This window comes from Myodes glareolus, chromosome 5, assembly GCF_982192425.1.
Source record: "Myodes glareolus chromosome 5, mMyoGla1.1, whole genome shotgun sequence".
Taxonomy (NCBI): Eukaryota; Metazoa; Chordata; class Mammalia; order Rodentia; family Cricetidae; genus Myodes; species Myodes glareolus.
The window spans coordinates 115081514-115101220 of record NC_142030.1 but is presented as its reverse complement, the minus strand read 5'-3'; the positions used below and the strand labels follow the sequence as shown (position 1 = coordinate 115101220).

The 19707-nt window shown below is 38.5% G+C and overlaps 1 non-coding gene across 1 annotated transcript; it reads right to left on the bottom strand.

Moving 5' to 3' along the window:
- Positions 1-17215: 17215 nt before the first annotated feature.
- Positions 17216-17322, bottom strand: LOC148122178 (U6 spliceosomal RNA). The gene has a single exon (XR_015737960.1). It is a non-coding gene; the product is annotated as a U6 spliceosomal RNA (small nuclear RNA).
- Between the last annotated feature and the right edge of the window lie 2385 nt (positions 17323-19707).

Sequence of the window (19707 nt, the reverse complement as noted above, 5' to 3'; positions counted from 1 at the left end):
CTTTTTGTAGCCCTCCCAGTAGCTATTGGTTGATGAAGAAAAGTGTGTTTGTAGGGTATTTTCACCGTGTGCTGAGTGGTCTATACTAGCAGGTATAGACAAGGTTTCAGAAAACCACCACCACCTATTTGACTCAAATTTTAACTACTAGACTAGAGCAAGCCATTTGTTACCAATTACCTGATCTATATCTCCAACCTCCTAACTTAACTGACAATTAAATAAACATAGTTATCACTAATGAAGCATGTTTTACATAGTAAGTTTAAATCTACATAAATGATGTAATAATTTACTTGCAGAACTTTATTCTAGTAGGTAGCATCTTTTAAGGAGAATTGAGTGGAGTCTCTATCCAATCTACAATTCAAATGTTAAAACGAAAGTAAGTGCAATTTAAAAGTCTTCTTACCATACAGCTGTAAAATGTGCTATAAAGGAGCATATAATGTGGTTTAAAATATATAGTACCAATGAAAATGTCCCATAAAGCTGCAGATTTCCAAAACATGGCTTTAATATCTCAAGTTTCATAAATTAAAATAAAATCAAATGTATTCTACATTCAAAGAAGGATGAATGTGACCTCTTCATGCAAGGATGTAGACTTCCTTACTTTCAAATATGTCTCTATCACTAATTTTCAGACTTTTTATCCCCAGAATACTGTAGATATAATCTCCCAAGTCAGTATAGGTCCTTTACCTGCATGCAAGGCAGAAGTTTACAGCATTTCTTATTAAAGACTACAGAATGAGGCAAAGGAAAAGGGAGACTTCTGTTTTTTATAGTACTAATGTTACCCTTCTCTCCTTAACACTGATGTATTTCCAGTGCTGCTGGAGGATCTATTACCCAGAACTGCGAAAGCTTTGCCTCAGCAGGAGTTGTCGAGTGCTAAGTGGTTTATGGATTTGAATGCTGAGGCAATCTTCAAGCAGTTAAGGCAAAGGGGAAACAAAGAACACCAGATTGGATAGGGCTTGCACTTTGGCATGCGAAATATGGGTTTTGTTTGTAAGTTAATGAATTATTTGCTTTGGTTGAAACAATCCATTCCTATTATGGCGCATCTGGTGATAATTATGAAATGTGTAAACAATGGAAAAGTGTATTTTCCAACCAATAAATAGAAATCATTAATATTACTAACAGCCAAGTTGAAATTGCATCCCCTCTCTATTGTTGTCTATATCTGAAACACAACTTACAATCCTGACATGTAATTATGGACAAAATAAAAGATTCTTCCTGAAATCCAATTAAACCTGCCACAAAAAGAAATTCCATAAATGTAGTGATAGGTTTATATAACTACTGGACCTTCATTATTATCTATAGATTAAACTCAACACATTTAGGAAATAACAATGATTTAATCTTAGTTTCACAACATTCATTTGCGAAGTATAAATGTTCTTTAAACAAAGTAAAAGTAATTTTTGCACAAAAATCCACTGAATTATCTCCTATACAAATTTGTATTACTTTAGTGTATTATTTATTTTTTACTGGTCTCAAAATTATTTTTAAGCTAAATGAGATGGAAGAATATTAAAAATAAGATAGTTATTTGAACCAGAAGAATTAAATTAAAATTTTAAGACAATGGTTTACAACCTTTCTAATGTTATGACCCTTCAATACAGGTCCCCACGTTGCAATGACCCCAACTATAAGATTATGTTCATTGTTACTTCATTTCTATAATTTTGCTATGGCTGTGAATCATAACGCAGATATATTTGGAGATAGATGCTTGCCAAAGGGTCTCCTGAAGCTGAAAACTGCTGATTTAAGAGAATCTTAAATTTTTTATTACAGATTATAGTCAAAATAACATTTCTTCTGTGTCTTTCCTCAAACACAACAGGATAATTCAATGCTTGTATGTACTCCCAGGAGACAACCACTTCAGTAAGTCACTCAGCTGATGCTGATGCTGACTGACTGTGCAGTCTGTGAGTGTGGTCAGCTTGTTGAGCTTTTTCCTGGAATGATGGCAGAAGGCTTTGAGGGTACACTTACCTCATTCCCCAGCTTTTTGCCAGACTATTTTGCAAGGTGGTGAATATGACTTTGTGTCTTCTTTAGCACTGTCTGCTTCATTCAGCTTTCTTCACCTTGTTCAGTTGAAATGTAGAGCATTGCCTGAAGGAATGAGCTCAGCTGGGCTCCAGGCAGCTATTCTCCATGTCTGCTTTGCTCAGAATGGGAGCCAGAGCTAACCACCTCTTATCCACTGAAATCTTATAGCCCTGTTTGAACTTCACTTAGAGATGATGCCCAACTTGGTTGTGACTGTCATTTAGTTTCCCCCAAAGGAGAGGTCACACACTGTGAGGATTATACAGCAGAAAGCCAGGGGTGTGGTATTATGCGAACCCTGTGTTGGTTACATTTTGGCCAATTCAGTTTGGTTTTCAAAAGAAACTCTGGCCAAGTGGTGGTGGCACAGCTAGGCAGTGGTGGCACATGTCTTTAATTCTAGCACTTGTGAGGGAGAAGCAGATGGATCTCTGTGAGTTCGAGGCCAGTCAGGTCTACAGAGTGAGTTCTAGGATAGACAGGGTTACACAGTGCGACCCTGTCTCGGAAAAAAAAAGGAATTATGAAAATTCATAGTTAGAAACTCACTGAAACAGACCTATAAGTATAGTTACATAGATAATCAATAAATAGATGAGAGACAAATACAGACACGCATATACACAACAGAGAGACAGACAAACAGAAAGACACAGAGGGAAGGAGAAACCTTTCCCACTAAAAAACTTAAGGACATTGAAAAATAACTTATGAATTGTAATTTGGGGGTTAGAAACAGAGACAAGCATCAGTTAGGAAGAAGTCTCTGCTTCTTCCCAAGTGTGGCAGTAAATGAGACACTGCACAGGTATCTCTAATAGGATTCCAGACCCCAAGGACAGGACAGATCACTCAGCTACCCTGCACTTCCTTTTCTTCTGTTTTCGTATAAGAGAATGCAAAGTAAGCACATTCCCAAGAGAAAAATGGAGGTTAGTTATTCCATACCCTGCTCAGCGATTTTCTTTCTAGGCAGGTAGGTTTTAGCTAAAGGGAAGAATCTTGCATCTGCTCTCCCAAAAGTCTTTTGTGACAAATGACAGCTGTATTAACCTTGTGGACAGGTGTGCTGAAATGGAGAATTATTGCATATATATTACACTTGACGCTGATTCCGATCACTCTAGGCAATTCCTGGCCTGCATCCTTTAAACACTTTGAGGAGAAATTGTATCAGAGGATTTTTTTTCTTCTTCTTTGATAGAGTAACTATGGCTAGATCATGATTAACGACTCTCGCAGCTGCATCCCTTCCAAAGTACATGAAGCAAATGAGGTAAAGTGTATCTTAAGCTGTAAAAGGAATATTAAAAATAACATTGCACCACAGGAGATGCAGCATTGGTCCTCAGAAACCATCCATCAGGTAAGGAAGCATTTGCCTAAAAGACTCTTTCATCCCATGCATATTTTCTCTCAAGAGCATCTATAACAATGTTCCATCCAGCACATCTACGGACTGTGGATAACCTCATTCTCAGTGTCCAGATGACAAGGTATAAATTAATTGATGAGAATTCCATGTTAAAAGTTGTCAGTACCTGAGAAGAAATAGTAGGCCTGATCAATATTAGGTTTCTGTTGATGGGCTGTTACCTCCATGAAGATGTACCCTTCCTTACCTCACCTTCAGTGACTTCAACTCTTTCAAAAGCATCTCAAGTTACACCCAACGTTAAGCAAACTTCAGCTGGATACTGGCTAAATTTTTTCCTTCTCACATATGCAAACACTCCCTGTTTATTATTGTTTTTTAAAACATAGTTAAATATTTATAAACTCATCTGGTTGCTTTTTAATTTAAATTATCTTAGATGTGAGAATTGAATCTTTGTACTATCTCTATCAAACACTAGCCCAAACAATATATTCTCTTTCTAAAGTTATAGCCAGGTAAGCAGGTCCTGACGGGCAAGTGAAAAGTAACAGAATAAGAACATGGTCATTATTAGTAATGGGATGGGATAATTTTTAAAATTCAATGTACTATGTAGAATATCCTTTTGAAATACTTCATACGTAATATGGGCAACATGCATTCTCCTGTCAACTAGACCTAGGATGGCTTTGATTATTGGCTTAGTATGAGGCTATAATATGAAATGTCTTATAGAATCCTATTGAATAAAGCCTAGGGACGGTGTCTCATGCAGGTCAACTTTAAATATACAAGGTGGGTCCAGTACAAGGGTCCACTGGGCATTTCCAACCTTTTGGTCCACTGGACATTTCCAACCTTTTTTTTTTTTTTCAAGATAAGGTTTCTCTCTAGCTTTGAAGCCTGTCCTGGAACTAGCTCTTGTAGACCAGACTGGCCTTGAACTTACAGAGATTCACCGGCCTCTGCCTCCTGGGTGCTGGGATTAAAGGCGTGAGTCACCACTGCCCAGCACTAACCATTTTTTTTATGAAAATTCAGCATCTCACTCCTAAAAAATGTCTAAAACTCATCTGATTGAATGGCAGCACATATTAGTATGTTTCTGTGCTTGTATTGTGAAATGGCAATTGAATTTTGATTTTTGTGCATGAGAAAGTTATAGAGGAAGCAGCTGAGTTTGCTTTCATACATGTACTTCAGAAGAGGAAAGGAAGACTGACTATCTGCAGAGTGGTTCAAGAGGATCCTTCCTCGTGAAGAAGTGAAGTTTTCGGTTTCTCAATATTTTTAAGTTTTTGAAAGTTTATGATGATAGAATGATATCTCTACCAACTTGCTTTATTTGAAACCAGAAGTGTTATGTTACAGAAAAAAAACTTCAAACATGAAAATGGTATAAAAATATTTCTTTTATAAAGACACTAATTTCTAAATCACAGAAAAGTTTCAGATATAGTCTAGAATGCCCATAAATTCTCTCCACATTCCATGCGTATGATTTTTTTCTTTTTTCCTTTTATAAATACCTCTTTTTAATTTGTCATTTTCATACACACATATACTGAATTTTAGTCATTTTCACTCGCTTTTAGCCTCTCTTATTCTTTCTGTCTCCTCCCTGGAATTTTTCCATCCCAGCAAGCCTCTATGTCTTTAACCCTGTAACTTAGTTTAATGAGAGCTGTTTCTATGAGCGTGGTAAGATGCCACTTTCTAGAGCACAGACAACTCCCAAGTGTCACCACCAATTCAGGATGTGACAAGCCTCCCTAGCAACCATTAGCAAACAATAGCTCCAGAGGGAGGGGAAGTGCTTTATTCTCACACTGAAAGGCTTCAGTCTGTGCAGCAGTGAGTTTGAAAGTGCAAAGGTCATGTACCCAGCTGTGTGCTGGCTGCACACTTCCCCCGATTTAGGCTTTTATATGCCCCATTTACATACAATTTAGAAAATTTACAAATCAACTTACTAATTAAAAATTGTTTCCTTTATTTATTCTTCTCACATATATTACATCTGAATCACAGTTTCCCCTCCCCTCTCTCTTCCCAGTCTCTTCCCTCACATGCCCTCTTCCTTACATCCACTCTGCCTCCTTTCCCTTAAGAAAAGGGCTTCACTTTCAATGATATTAAGTTATAATAAGACTAGGCACACATGTTCATATGAAGACTAGATGAGGCAACTCAGTATGAGGATTAGGTTTCCAAAAGCAGGCAAAAGAGTCAGAGAAAACCACCTCCAACTGTTAGAAGTCCTACAAGGTCACCAATCTTTACAACCATGACAAATGCAGAGGACCTAGGTCAGACTCACACAGGCTTCCTGATTGTCAATTCAGTATCTGTGAGCTCCTATGAGCCCTAATTAGTTGCTTCTGTGGGCCATCTTCTCCTGTGTTCTTGACTCTTTCAGCTCCCACAACACCCTGCAACTTCTGCAGGGTACCCCAAGGTCCTCCTAATGTTTGGTCTCTGCATCAACTCCAGTCAGTTGCCAGATGAAGCCTCTCTGATGACGATTATGCTAGACTCTGGTCTACAAGTAGAGAAGGGTATCATTAGGAATCATTTCATTGACTTTTTTTTTTCCAGCTATATTTGGTTCTATCCTAGGTTTCTGGGCTATTCAGCCTCTAGGTCCTTGCTCTCCCCAAGCAGTGTCAGGGGTGGATTCCCTCACATGGCATGGGTCTCAAGCTGGACCAGTCATAGGCTGACCAATCCCACAAGTTCTGTGTCACTTTTACCACATCATATCTTGCAGACAGGTCCAGTTGTAGGTCTAAGGCTTTGTGGCTGGATGAGTCCTAATTCCTCCAGTGGAAGACTTGTGTGACTACAGGAGATGACTGGTTCAAACTCCATATCCTATATCACTAGAAGTCTATGCTAGGAACATCCTGATGGATTCTTGGGAGTTTCTATTGTACTAGTTTTCTACCTCACTCCTGAAATGCTCCCCAATTCTATTGATACCTACGGTTTTCATTCCTACCCACACCTAGTACACCTGAAAATTTGGTCTACTTCTCCTTGCCAGAGAGAGCCATGTGTATCTCCTTGAGTCTTCCTTGTTACTTAGTCTTTCTGGGACTGTGGATCATAATATGATTATCCTTTATTTTACAGCTAATGTCCACTGTTAAGTGAATACCTACCATGGCTGTGTTTCTGAGTTTGGGTTATCTCCCTCAGGATGACATTTTTGCCCAGGTTTCATTCTTTTGCTTGCAAATTTTATATTTTTTTTAACAGTTGAGTAAAACTTCATTGTGTAAATGTGTCACATTTTCTTTATCCATTCTTCTGTTGAGGGACAAGTAGGTTGTTTCCAGGATTTGGCTGTTACAAATAAAGCTGCTATGAACATAACTGAGCAAGTGTCCTTATGGTTTGGTGGAGCATCCTTTGGGTATATGGGCAGGAGTGGGTATAACTGGGTCTTGAAGTACATCAATGATTAATTTTCTGAAAAACCACCATATTGATTTCCAAAGTGGCTATACATATTTGCACTCCCACCAGTGATGGAGGAGTATTCTCCTTGCTCCACACCCTTGCCAGCATGAGCTGTCACTTGTATTTTTTTTTAATCTGAGCCATTCTGACAGGTGTAAGATGAAATCTCAGAGTTGTTTTGATTTGCATTCGCCTGATGGCTAAAGATACTGAACAGTTTTAAAATGTTTTTCAGCAACACTTGAGATTCCTTTGTTACAAATTATTTGATTATTGAAGTTTTCATTCTAATAACTCATATAATTGATAATATCCTAAATCAAAATGCAAAAAAAATATAATTGAATCGCCTGTTCTATTTTACATTTGCATTGAACTTAAAATTATTGATTTGATATTAGTTAAATCAACTTTGCAATGAATTTTATAGCATGTAAATAACACCCTTTTTATAGCTCTGTGTTTTCCCCTCACCTATCCACTTCATCTATTTATAGAGTTTCTACCATTAACCACCAATTGAAACTATTTCTGTAATTTTGTGAACTCCCTCTTATCTGTTGATAAATAGGATGAAAGGGAAAAGAGATAAACTAAAGCATATAACAAAAATATAAATGTTCAACTCTTGAAAGCACTATCTTGGAGCCTTACTCTCAAAGAGTGAAAAATAAATAAGCACTTATGCACCCGTGACAGGAAATTTCAGGACATCTTTTATGCATGAGTAGAAATTTTCAGTGCACTAAACTTAAAAAAGAAAAAAAATGAGATTTATATGAATATAAAACAGTTTAAAATATAGAGTAGGGAGTTGAGGGAGAGAAGAGGGCCAAATGAAAGAGGAGTCAAGATTACCTTTAGCAGTCAAAAACACATTCTCATGACAAAGAGCTAAGAATTCTCGGTGCTGTAATAGCCCTCTTACCTTTCTGCCCTGATGTTACCTCTATCTCTAGTAGGAGGACACAGTAAGCAACATTTATTACCACAGGAAGCAAAAGGCATGGGCCTGGATGCTCCATCCATCAGGCCAGGCAGTGCCTAAAATTGCTAGATGGGTAAGGTCGTTCATGAATGAGTCCATGAAATCATAATTTCTAGTGCTTCTATAAAAGGGAGATTGGAAATGCAGCCAGAGAGCTTTATTTCCTCTGGAGGTGCAGTTACTGCAACTACAGCAGATCTCTCCTAGGTAACAGGCTGCAAGGCAGCCAAGGGATCGTTTGTCAGGTTAGGGGATGATCTGTGGCGATTAGAATTCAGTCTGGAGCTCCTCAGATGGGATTTTAAAGCCTTGAATCCATACACAGGGTTGTTTATTCCAGCTAGCCAAAGCCTAAGCAGTTTCTTAGATCAGCTACAAGAAAGTCAGAGCACAACACACGCTGAAATAACTGAGGATTAGAACTAAACAGATCCTTAAGTCTCATTTCCCCTAAGCATAGGGCAGCTGAGCAAAAGATGATACACTTTACACCACCTGGATCACAGCACAGCCTGATGAGGCCTCTAGAATACTGAATCCCACTCAACTGGATTCCTACATGAAGATAGTCTGTTTGACGTGAGAAACCATCAAAGATTTAACAGCAGGTTGTAAACTATTATTTACAATAATCTAAAGTTATTGTCAATAAGGACAAAACTTTAACATTATTCTGGAAGAGACTGCTGTTCTCAAAATATATTCTTTATAGCAATTATAAGGAAAACAAAATTACTTTTGAGGGCAATTCTTTTGGATTTTCAAACGAGGGACTACTTACCTCATTGTTCAAATTTAAAAAATCAATAGATTCATGCCCAGAAGTATTTCCCACAGCTCTGACCAAGTGACTTCAGTGTGACACGAAATCTGTTCTCTCATGTTAATACATTTTCTAAGAACTCTCTGATAAAATGAGTCATAGTGTCTCAGATAAACAGCAGATCACCCAGCCGGCTCTAAACCTGCACTAATTTAGATTCTTTTCTAAGTGAGAATGCTCTCAAGTTGTATCTTGTTTCTGAGAATCCAGCCACAAGACTCAATTAGCAATTGCCCGGAGCACTAGGGCACCTTGTTCTCTGATGTCCCTTTCCTAGGAGAATCCACTGAATCCAAAGGCTTGGGGTGATGCCATTTCCCCCAGTTTCCTCTGTTTCCCTGCGAGGACATGAACATCCTTGTTCACATGTGATGTGATCCAGCTTCTGGGCTCGCTCCAGTCACCTGCATTAGAGTCTGATGGTCATAGATCTATACAACAGCTGCTCTTTCCAGGTCAGCACTGAGTTGTGGGGCAGTAAGGTGGCTTAGCAGACAAAAGAATCTTCCATCAAGTCTGAAAATCTGACCTGGGTTTGATTCCCTAGAACCTGCACCCTGACACAGAGAGAACTGATACTTGCAAGTTGTCCTCTGACCTCTCTACATATGTGTATACATGGCATGTGAATGCATATACATACAAATACATAAATAATAAAATTCTGAGCTGTATCCAAAGGCTAAGTGTGGATTCTATATTTATGAAGGAAAAGACTACTAGACTAAAGGCAGAATTATAAGGGCCCACCTGAAAAGGTTGACTAATATTCAAAACATTGCTATTCATAACAATGCATACTTGTAAATTCTAGCAATCAAAATACTGAACCACATAGATCATAAGTTTGAGGATAGCCTGGCCTGGAAAATAAGACCCACTCCATTTTTTTAAAAAGGAAAAGAAGACTGGGAGAAGTAAAAACAGTTAATCATCCCCTAGTCTCCTCTTTCTCCAAATCAAGGGTCAATACTTATCCTGAATAGCTGAAGATTCCTGTCTGGTTGTGTTTAAAATATAACCCTTTTATATAGAATCCCCTTTAGCCCTAGGTGTTTTTTTTTAAGCATCTTAAAATTATCCAGGGTGCAATACCTTCGTGCTATTTTTAAAATTTCTTAAATTTAGAAAATGTTTTTCTGTGGGTTGATCCTAGAGTCTTAGAGAGCAGTTTGAAAGTCTCCATTTGCCCCATGGACTTTGACATTTCCTTTTCTGCACTGATTAATCACCAGGGACATGCAAGAAATGCTGAGGCATTTCATGTCATTTTTCCAGAAACCACTGTGAAAAATAGAAGAACAGGAAACTTGCTTTTGAGAGAACTCTAAAGAAAAAGGCATACCTACTCCATCCAAGGAAAAGCTCTGTTTGCCTCAAGGTTTCTTCAGTTTTGCACCATGGATTCTCTGACATAGTGACATAGAGGAGTCACTATGTGGTCCTCTGCCACATCACACGATCAATTAAGTCACACAAATTACTAAGAGAATATCAGGGTTTTAGGTGCAGTCTAGTGTGAGAATATGCATAGCAGGTCATGTTTAGTTCACACAGGCCGAAAATAGAAGGACAAAATTTGGGATAAGGTGCACCAACTTTGACAGCCATAGTTACTCATATACAAAGTTCCCACAAAATGAGGTAGAAAATAACTTCCCTTAACTTAGAAATAGAAAGATGTTTGCAGAGCTCTTCATGATATTTGATCTTTCGAAAAGCTAAAGATGTTGACGTGGATGGAAAAATTGTTCTGCGGATAAAAGCACTTGCTAATAAGATAGAGAATACACATGACACGTCCCAATTTTCTGTAACTCCAGTTTCATTGAATCCAACATCCTCTTTGGCCTCCTTGGGCACCAGTTAGACACATCGTACAACAATTTACATGCAAAAAAATTATCCATACCCATAACAAATACAAAATATGTAAAAGTCAAACAAAATGAAAATGTAAAGAAGGCAAGGACTGGCAGGGCAGTGCACACCTGTAATCTCAACAGATAAAAGCCAAAGCAACAGAACTGTGGATGCAAAGGCAGTCTGAGAAGCCATGCCAGAGAGAGAAGAGAGAAAAGGAATCTGTGTAGTCATCAATAATTTTCCAATTACTCTAGTTCAGGTGCTTAAAGAAATTTTTGCTTTTTCAAAAATATATTTCTGAATAGTTATTAGAGGAAAATGATAGTATGAATTTGGAATAGTTGCTCCATCCCCATGGATTGCTCAGGCAGGTGATGGTTTCACTGTCCCCACTCCTTGCCTGTGAGAGACAATCATTACATAGCTCATGAAGTCAACATTCAGTCGGTGGCACTTTCCTGCTGGCTAAAAGTCCCAAACCACTTCATTACTCACTGTCTTAAGTTCTTTGCAAGTAAAGAAACTTTTTCCAAAGTTCAACCCAGAACCAAAAACAGTGATTTCCAAACCACAAAAATAGAAAAATTCTGTACACAAGAGTAATTTTATTTTAGGCAGTGCCTTTAACTCAATAAATTATTCTTAAAGAGGTCTGGAATTAAAGTTAGTCTGAAATTTTTCATAAATATTTCACTCTTTCTAAGAAATAGCTGCAATTATAATATTTGTGTATATATATATATATTTTTTTCTTTTAGTAATTTTATTAAATTATAAAAAGTTTCCATTTACGCCCCTCCTCCCAACGCCCTCCCACTCCCCCCCTCCCTCTCCTCCTCCCTCTTTGTCCCCAAGGGAAGTCAGGGTCTCCTGCCCTGTGGGAAGTCCAAGTTCCTCCCCCCTCACTCCAGGTCCAGGAAGGTGAGCATCCAAACAGACTGGATCCCAAAAATCCAGTATATGCAGAGGAAACCAGTCCCAGTGTCATTGTCAATGGCTTCTCGGAAAGACTGCAGGCCAGCCACATTCAGAAAATCCAACCACATTCAGAGAATCTGGTTGGATCACATGCTCTTTCAGTCACGGTCCATCTGGCCTTGGTAAACTCTCATTAGATCCGACCCCTTGTATCAGTGGGTGATAGTATCCCTCGCAGTCCTTCGTCATTTTCTTCCTCCTTTTGCTCCTCGTTTGGAACTTGGGGGGCTCAGTTCGGTGCTCCAACGCGGGCCTCCATCTGTATCGTCATCCAACGCCAGGTGAGGGATCTATGGTGATAAGCAAAATATTCATCAGTATGGTCACGGGCCAAGGCTGGTTCAGGCACCCCCTCCTCTGTCCAGAGAACAATCTGGGGATCTCTCCTTGGACCTGGGATCCCATATATAATCAAGTTTCCTGTAAACTCTAATATGACTCCCTTAGTTGAAATATATTCTTCCCTGATCCCACATTCATCCTTCCTCCCTTCCCCCCATCCCGGTCAACCGAGCTTTCTCCATTCCTCCCCTACTCCCTTCTCTCTAACCCTCTCCCCTTCCAACAACCCTCCCACCACCCCCCACCATGCACCCAAGGTTACCTGGGACTCTTGACTATTTCCTACCTCCTGGCGGATAGGTAAATAATCTTCATCAGGTTCGTCTTCTTATTTAGCTTCTCTAGGATCACGAATAATAGGCTCAAAGACCTTTAATTATGGTTAGAATCCACTTATGAGTGAATACATACCGTGTTCCTCTTTTTGGGTCTGGCTTACCTCACTCAGTAAAGCGTTTTCTATGTCCATCCATTTGCATGCAAAATTCAAGATGTCATTATTTTTTACCGCTGAGTAAAACTCTAATGTGTATATGTTCCACACCTTTTTTAACCATTCTTCTATTGAGGGGCACCTAGGCTGTTTCCAGGTTCTGGCTATTACAAATAGTGCTGCTATGAACATAGTTGAACAAACGCTTTTGTAGTATGTTTGGGCATCTCTAGGGTATATTCCCAAGAGAGGAATTGCTGGGTCCTGAGGGAGGTTGACTCCCAGTTTCCTGAGAAACCGCCACACTGATTTCCAAAGTGGCTGCACAAGTTTGCATTCCCACCAACAATGGATGAGTGTTCCCCTCATTCCACATCCCCTCCAGCATAGGCTATCATTGGTGTTTTTAACTTTAGCTATTCTGACAGGTGTAAGATGGTATCTCAAAGTGGTTTTGATTTGCATTTCCCTGATCGCTAAGGAGGTTGAGCATGACCTTAAGTGTCTTCTGGCCATTCGAAGTTCATCTGTTGTGAATTCTCTGTTCAGATCAGTACCCCATTTTTTAATTGGGTTAATTAGAGTTTTAGTGCCTAGTTTCTTGAGTTCTTTGTATATTCTGGAGATCAGACCTTTGTCTGATGAGGGGTTGGTGAAGATCTTCTCCCAGTCAGAAGGCAGCCTTTTTGTCTTACTGACAGTGTCCTTTGCTTTACAGAAGCTTCTCAGTTTCAGTAGATCCCATTTATTCATTGTTTCTCTTATTGTCTGTGCTGCTGGGGTCCTACTTAGGAAGAGGACTCCTGTGCCTATATCTTGTAGACTACTTCCCACTTTCTCTTCTATCAGGTTCAGAGTGGACGGATTAATGTTGATGTCTTTAATCCATTTGGACTTGATTTTTGTGCATGGTGATAGATATGGATCTACTTTCATTTTTTTACAGGTTGACATCCAGTTATGCCAGCACCATTTGTTAAAGATGCTTTCCTTCTTCCATTGTATACCTTTAGCTCCCTTGTCAAAAATTAGGTGCTCATAGGTTTGTGGGTTAATATCCGGGTCTTCTATTCGATTCCAAAGGTCGATTTCTCTGTTCTTATGCCAATACCAAGCTGTTTTCAATACTGTAGCTCTATAATAGAGTTTGAAGTCAGGGATGGTAATGCCTCCTGAAGTTCCTTTATTGTATAAGATTGTTTTGGCTATCCTGGGTTTTTTGTTTTGCCATATAAACTTGATTATTGTTCTCTCAAGGTCTGTGAAGAAGTTTGATGGGATTTTGATGGGGATTGCATTGAATCTATAGATTGCTTTTGGTAGAATTGCCATTTTTACTATGTTGATTCTCCCAATCCAAGAGCAGGGGAGGTCTTTCCATTTTCTGGTATCCTCCTCAATTTCTTTCTTCAAAGACTTAAAGTTTTTGTCAAATAGGTCTTTCACTTCCTTGGTTAGAGTAACCCCAAGATATTTTATGCTATTTGTGGCTATCATGAAAGGTGATGCTTCTCTGATTTCCCTCTCTGCTTCTTTATCCTTTGTGTATAGGAAGGCCACTGATTTTTTGGAGTTGATCTTGTATCCTGCCACGTTACTAAAGGTGTTTATCAGCTGTAGGAGTTCTTTGATAGAGTTTTTGGGGTCACTTATGTAAACTATCATATCGTCAGCAAATAACGAAAGTTTGACTTCATCCTTTCCAATTTGAATCCCCTTGATCTCCTTATGTTGTCTTATTGCTATTGCTAGAACTTCAAGCACTATATTGAAGAGGTATGGAGAGAGTGGACAGCCTTGTCGCGTTCCTGATTTTAGTGGAAAGGCTTTGAGTTTCTCTCCATTCAGTTTGATGTTAGCTGTCGGCTTGCTGTATATTGCTTTTATTATATTTAGGTATGATCCTTGTATCCCCAGTCTCTCCAACACCTTTATCATAAATGGGTGTTGAATTTTGTCAAATGCTTTTTCAGCATCTAGTGAGATGATCATATGGTTTTTTTCTTTCAGTTTATTTATATGATGGATTACATTGATAGATTTGCGAATGTTGAACCAGCCCTGCATCTCTGGAATGAAGCCGACTTGATCATAATGGATAATTTTTCTAATGTGCTCTTGGATACGGTTTGCCAGTATTTTATTGAGAATTTTCGCGTCAATGTTCATGAGTGAGATTGGCCTGTAATTCTCTTTCTTGGTTGTGTCTTTGTGTGGTTTTGGTATTAGAGTAACTGTAGCTTCATAAAAGGAGTTAGGCAATGACTCTTCTGTTTCTATATTGTGGAATACGTCAAGGAGTATAGGTATTAGCTCTTCCTGGAAGTTCTGGTAGAATTCTGCATTGAAACCATCTGGTCCTGGGCTTTTTTTGGTAGGGAGATTTTTGATAACAGCTTCTAATTCTTCGCGACTAACAGGTCTATTTAGATTGTTCACCTGTTCTTGGTTCAACTTTGGTATATGGTACTTATCTAAAAAAATGTCCATTTCTTTTACATTTTCCAACTTTGTGGCATATAAATTTTCGTAGTAAGATCTAATGATTCTCTGAATTTCCTCTGTGTCTGTGGTTATGTCCCCCTTTTCATTTCTGATCCTATTAATTTGCACGTTCTCTCTCTGCCGTTTGATTAGTTTGGATAGGGGTTTGTCAATCTTGTTGATTTTCTCCAAGAACCAGCTTTTTGATTCATTGATTCTTTGGATTGTTTTCTCTGTTTCTATTTTGTTGATTTCAGCCCTCAGTTTGATTATTTCCAGTCTTCTAGACCTCCTGGGTGAATCAGCTTCTCTTTTTTCTAGAGCTTCCAAGTGTGCTGTTAGGTCTCCAATGTGTGCTTTCTCCGTTTTCTTTATTTGGGCACCTATTGCTATGAACTTTCCTCTTAGCACTGCTTTCATAGTGTCCCATAGGTTTGAGTATGTTGTGTCTTTGTTTTCATTAAATTCAAGGAAGTCTTTAATTTCTTTCTTAATTTCGTCCTTGACCCAGGGGTGATTTAGTAGTTGACTGTTCAACTTCCATGAGTTTGTTGACTTCCTGGGGTTAGCATTGTTGTTGAATTCTAATTTTAATCCATGGTGATCTGACAAGACACATGTGGTTACTAATATTTTTTTGTATCTGTGGAAGTTTGCTTTGTTACCGAGTATGTGGTCAATCTTCGAGAAGGTTCCATGAACTGCAGAGAAGAAGGTATATTCTTTCCTATTTGGGTGGAGTGTTCTATAGATGTCTGTTAAGTCCATTTGATTCAATACCTCCAATAAATCTCTTAATTCTCTGTTTGGTTTCTGTGTGATTGACCTGTCCATTGGTGAGAGAGGAGTGTTGAAGTCTCCTACTATTAGTGTGTGTGGTTTGATGACTGCCTTGAGTTCTAGAAGAGTTTGTTTTATATAAGTGGGTGCCTTTATATTAGGGGCATAGATATTCAGGATTGAGACTTCTTCCTGATGAGTTGTTCCTGTTATGAGTATGAAATGTCCATCTCCATCTCTTCTGATTGATTTTAGTTTGAAGTCGATTTTGTTAGATATTAGAATGGCCACACCCGCTTGTTTCTTAGGTCCATTTGCTTGGAAAACCTTTTCCCAACCCTTTACTCTGAGTAGGTGTCTGTCTTTGTGGTTGAGGTGTGTTTCTTGTAAACAGCAGAATGTTGGATCCTGTTTTCGTATCCAATCTCTAAGTCTGTGCCTCTTTATAGGTGAATTGAGTCCATTGATATTAAGAGATATTAATGACCAGTGGTTGTTGACTCGAGTCATTTTTTTTTTTTTTTTTTAGGTAGTAGAGTGTATGTGTTTTCCTTCTTTGGGTTGTGCTAGTGAAGGGTCGCTAGATGTCTGAGTTATTGTAGTCAGTGTTGGCAATGTTGGATTCCTTGGGATGTAATTTTCCTTCTAATATTCTCTGTAAGGCTGGATTAGTAGTTATGTATTGTTTAAATTTGTTTTTATCCTGGAATATTTTGTTTTCTCCGTTGATAGTGAATGAAAGCTTGGCTGGGTATATTAATCTGGGCTTGCATCCATGGTCCCTTAGTTTCTGCAGTACCTCTATCCAGGACCTTCTGGCTTTCATGGTTTCTATAGAGAAGTCTGGTGTAAGTCTGATAGGTTTACCTTTATAGGTTACTTGACCTTTTTCCTTTGCAGCTCTTAATATCCTTTCTTTAATCTGAATGCTTTGTGTTTTGATTATTATATGGCGAGGGGATGTTTTTTTCTGATCCAGTCTATTCGGTGTTCTGTATGCTTCTTGCATCTTCATAGGAATATCACTCTTTAGGATGGGAAAGTTTTCTTCTATAATTTTGTTGAATATATTTTCTGGAACTTTGGACTGCAATTCTTCTCCTTCTTCTACTCCTATTATTCTTAGATTTGGTTTTTTTATTATGTCCCATATTTCCTGAATGTTTTGTGATGAGAATTTGTTGGATTTGCTGTTTTCTTTGGTCAGGGCATTTATTTTCTCTATGGTGTCTTCATAATCTGAGATTCGTTCTTCTATCTCTTGTATTCTATTGGTTATGCTTGTTCCTGAAGTCTCTGTTTGTTTACCTAGATTTTCCATGTCCAGCCGGTCCTCGGTTTGTGTTTTCTTCACTGCCTCCATTTCAGTTTTCAATTCTTGAACTGATTCCATTACCTGTTTGATTATTTTTTCTTGGTTTCCCAGGGTATCATTTACGATTTTACTTATTTCTTCAAACTTTTTGTTATATTTGTCTTCCATTTCTTTACTCATTTCTTCCATCTTTTTGTTATATTTCTCTTCTATTTCTTTAAGTGAGTTATTCATACCCTGTTTAAGAGACTCTATTGCTTTTATAATGACACTGTAAAAATATGGAACGCTTCACGAATTTGTGTGTCATCCTTGCGCAGGGGCCATGCTAATCTTCTCTGTATCGTTCCAATTTTAGTATATGTGCTGCCGAAGCGAGCACTTGTGTATATATTTAAATTCATAGTTAATAATATTCTTTTTCAATACAATGTGAGTTGTGAAAAAACAAATCTGTTTAACTGCCTCTCAAAAGAAAGGAGATTATTCTTTTTATTCATGAATTCCTACCTGGGCCTTTTTTTTTTCCTCCGGAGAGTAATAGACAATCTTTTACAAGTAACACTTTCAAGTTGAAATCAATCCTCCGAGGAAACTGGCAATAGTTCATTTTTTTTCTTTACCTTTACTCTTTTGCTATTCTTCACCTCTTGCAGCATAGATGAAGCTATTTCTGACATGTTCATCTACAAGGTTGATGGGAGGGAAAACCTTAGCTGTATCATTTTGTGAGAAGGAAGAGAGGGAGAGCCAAACTGTAGGGAAGTGAGCAAGGTCTTCCACAGGAATCACAATAAGGGCAGGTATTCCTTAGAAATACTAGAGATTGATCTGACCAATGCACATGTACATGTGCAAACACACAAGAACACAAAAAGGTTCACACACACACACACACACACACACACACACACACACACACGTTGCCCCTAGCCATTGTGAAACACAGGGGAAATGCACCTATGATGGAACAGAAGTCAAGAAAATCATGCATACACTAAAAATAGAAATCTACCATCTTCCTGTGAGTGAAGGGAAGATGAGACACAATTTCTCTCCAGCTGCTTAAATGTTCTCCTCTCTTCTTACTTATACATAAAACCTGGCATGCTGCAATCTTTTTACGTTCTAATTCTACTCCTCAACCCCCATCAGCCAATCAGCATTTGCTAAGCACTTAACATGCATTCAACAAAAATCAAAAACTGGAAAGATGAATAAGACATAGTCCTTCTTCTTGAAAAGTTTGGACTACAAAGGCAAATGTGTATTTAACCAGATGATTCATGTGTACCATTGGAGTGCAAACAAGGATTTACCTTCATACAGATATAGGGAAAGTTTCAAAGACAAGATGATGCACTACGTGGGGAAGATATGCAGAAAAAGCATTAGATACAATGTCTTCATGACACAGCATGTTGTACACAATCACAAGCTGCCTGATGTGGCCTAACAGAGCATTCTAAAGTACACAATAAGAGGAAGAAAGGCAAGAGGATGAGAAACAATGACCAGGATTTCAATCAGGGAAAATTTGTCTTTTTGTTTAATGTGAATCCATTCAGTCTAACACAAGAATTTATGTTCTCACTCAAAAACCTCTCCTGAATATTTACTGTTAGAATGACATGGATTAATTCCTGGGAGGAAGGAAACAGAAGCCCGCATAGTCACTATGCATTCTCAGTATAGTGAGAAAAACCTGGTCTTTGAAGACTATATTTCCTTTTATGGTGTGTGTGTGTGTGTGTGTGTGTGTGTGTGTGTGTGTGTGTGTGTGTAGAATATGTTTATATGGGGGATATTCTTGTTTGTTTTTAAGGTAAATATGGATGTGCATGTTGGTGGGTTCTATTGTGTGTTTTTGAAGGTCAGAAATTTATGTTTCTTCCTCAAAAACTCTCCAATTTTTGAGACAGAACACAGAGCTCACTAGATCAAGAAGACTAGCTAGCCAATGGACTCTAGGAATATACCTGTCTCCACCTTCTCAAGGATTGGGTTACAAACATTTATAATCCTTTGGGCTTTTGTGACCAGTTTTTCACACATGTGCTTAGGATGTGAACCCAGCTCCTCATGACTGTTGTGGAATTTCCCTCTGTGTGCAGTGATTACCATTAATGAATAAAGAAACTGTTTTGGACCCATAGCAAGGCAGAACTTAGGTAGGCAGGGAAAGTTCGGCTGAATTCTGGGAAAAAGAAAGGGGAAATCAGGGAGAAGTCATGGAGCCGTAACCAGAGACAGAAGCACTGACACTTTGCTGGTAGGCCATGACTTCGTGCTGATGTACAGATTAATGGAGATGGGTTAAATTAAGGTGTAAGAGTTATCCAATAAGAAGCGAGAGCTAGTGTGTCCAGCAGTGATTTAAATAATATGGTTTCTGTGTGATTATTCTGAGTCTAAGCTAGTCAGACAGCTGGGAATCCACACGACTGTGGAGCAATAATTCAATTAACTGAGCCATGTTCTCAGCTATGTGAAAAATTTCTGAAGGAGATCCCTAATCAATTGATTTTTTTTAGATTCATAGAATTTTCACATTTATTTTTATTTTGCCATCATTAATTCTGAATCTAGAGCAAAACAACTTTCTTATAATCAAATAGCCTGTAAAAACCAAAGTTTTACTCCAGTCAGTTCCTTTCCCAACCACCTTAAAGATCACAGAAGACATTCTCCTCCTCAGGACACTGGTTCAGCATGCAGTGTTAGCCTGATCACCAAGTTTGTTGCACCATGTCCTTCAAGCAGACCA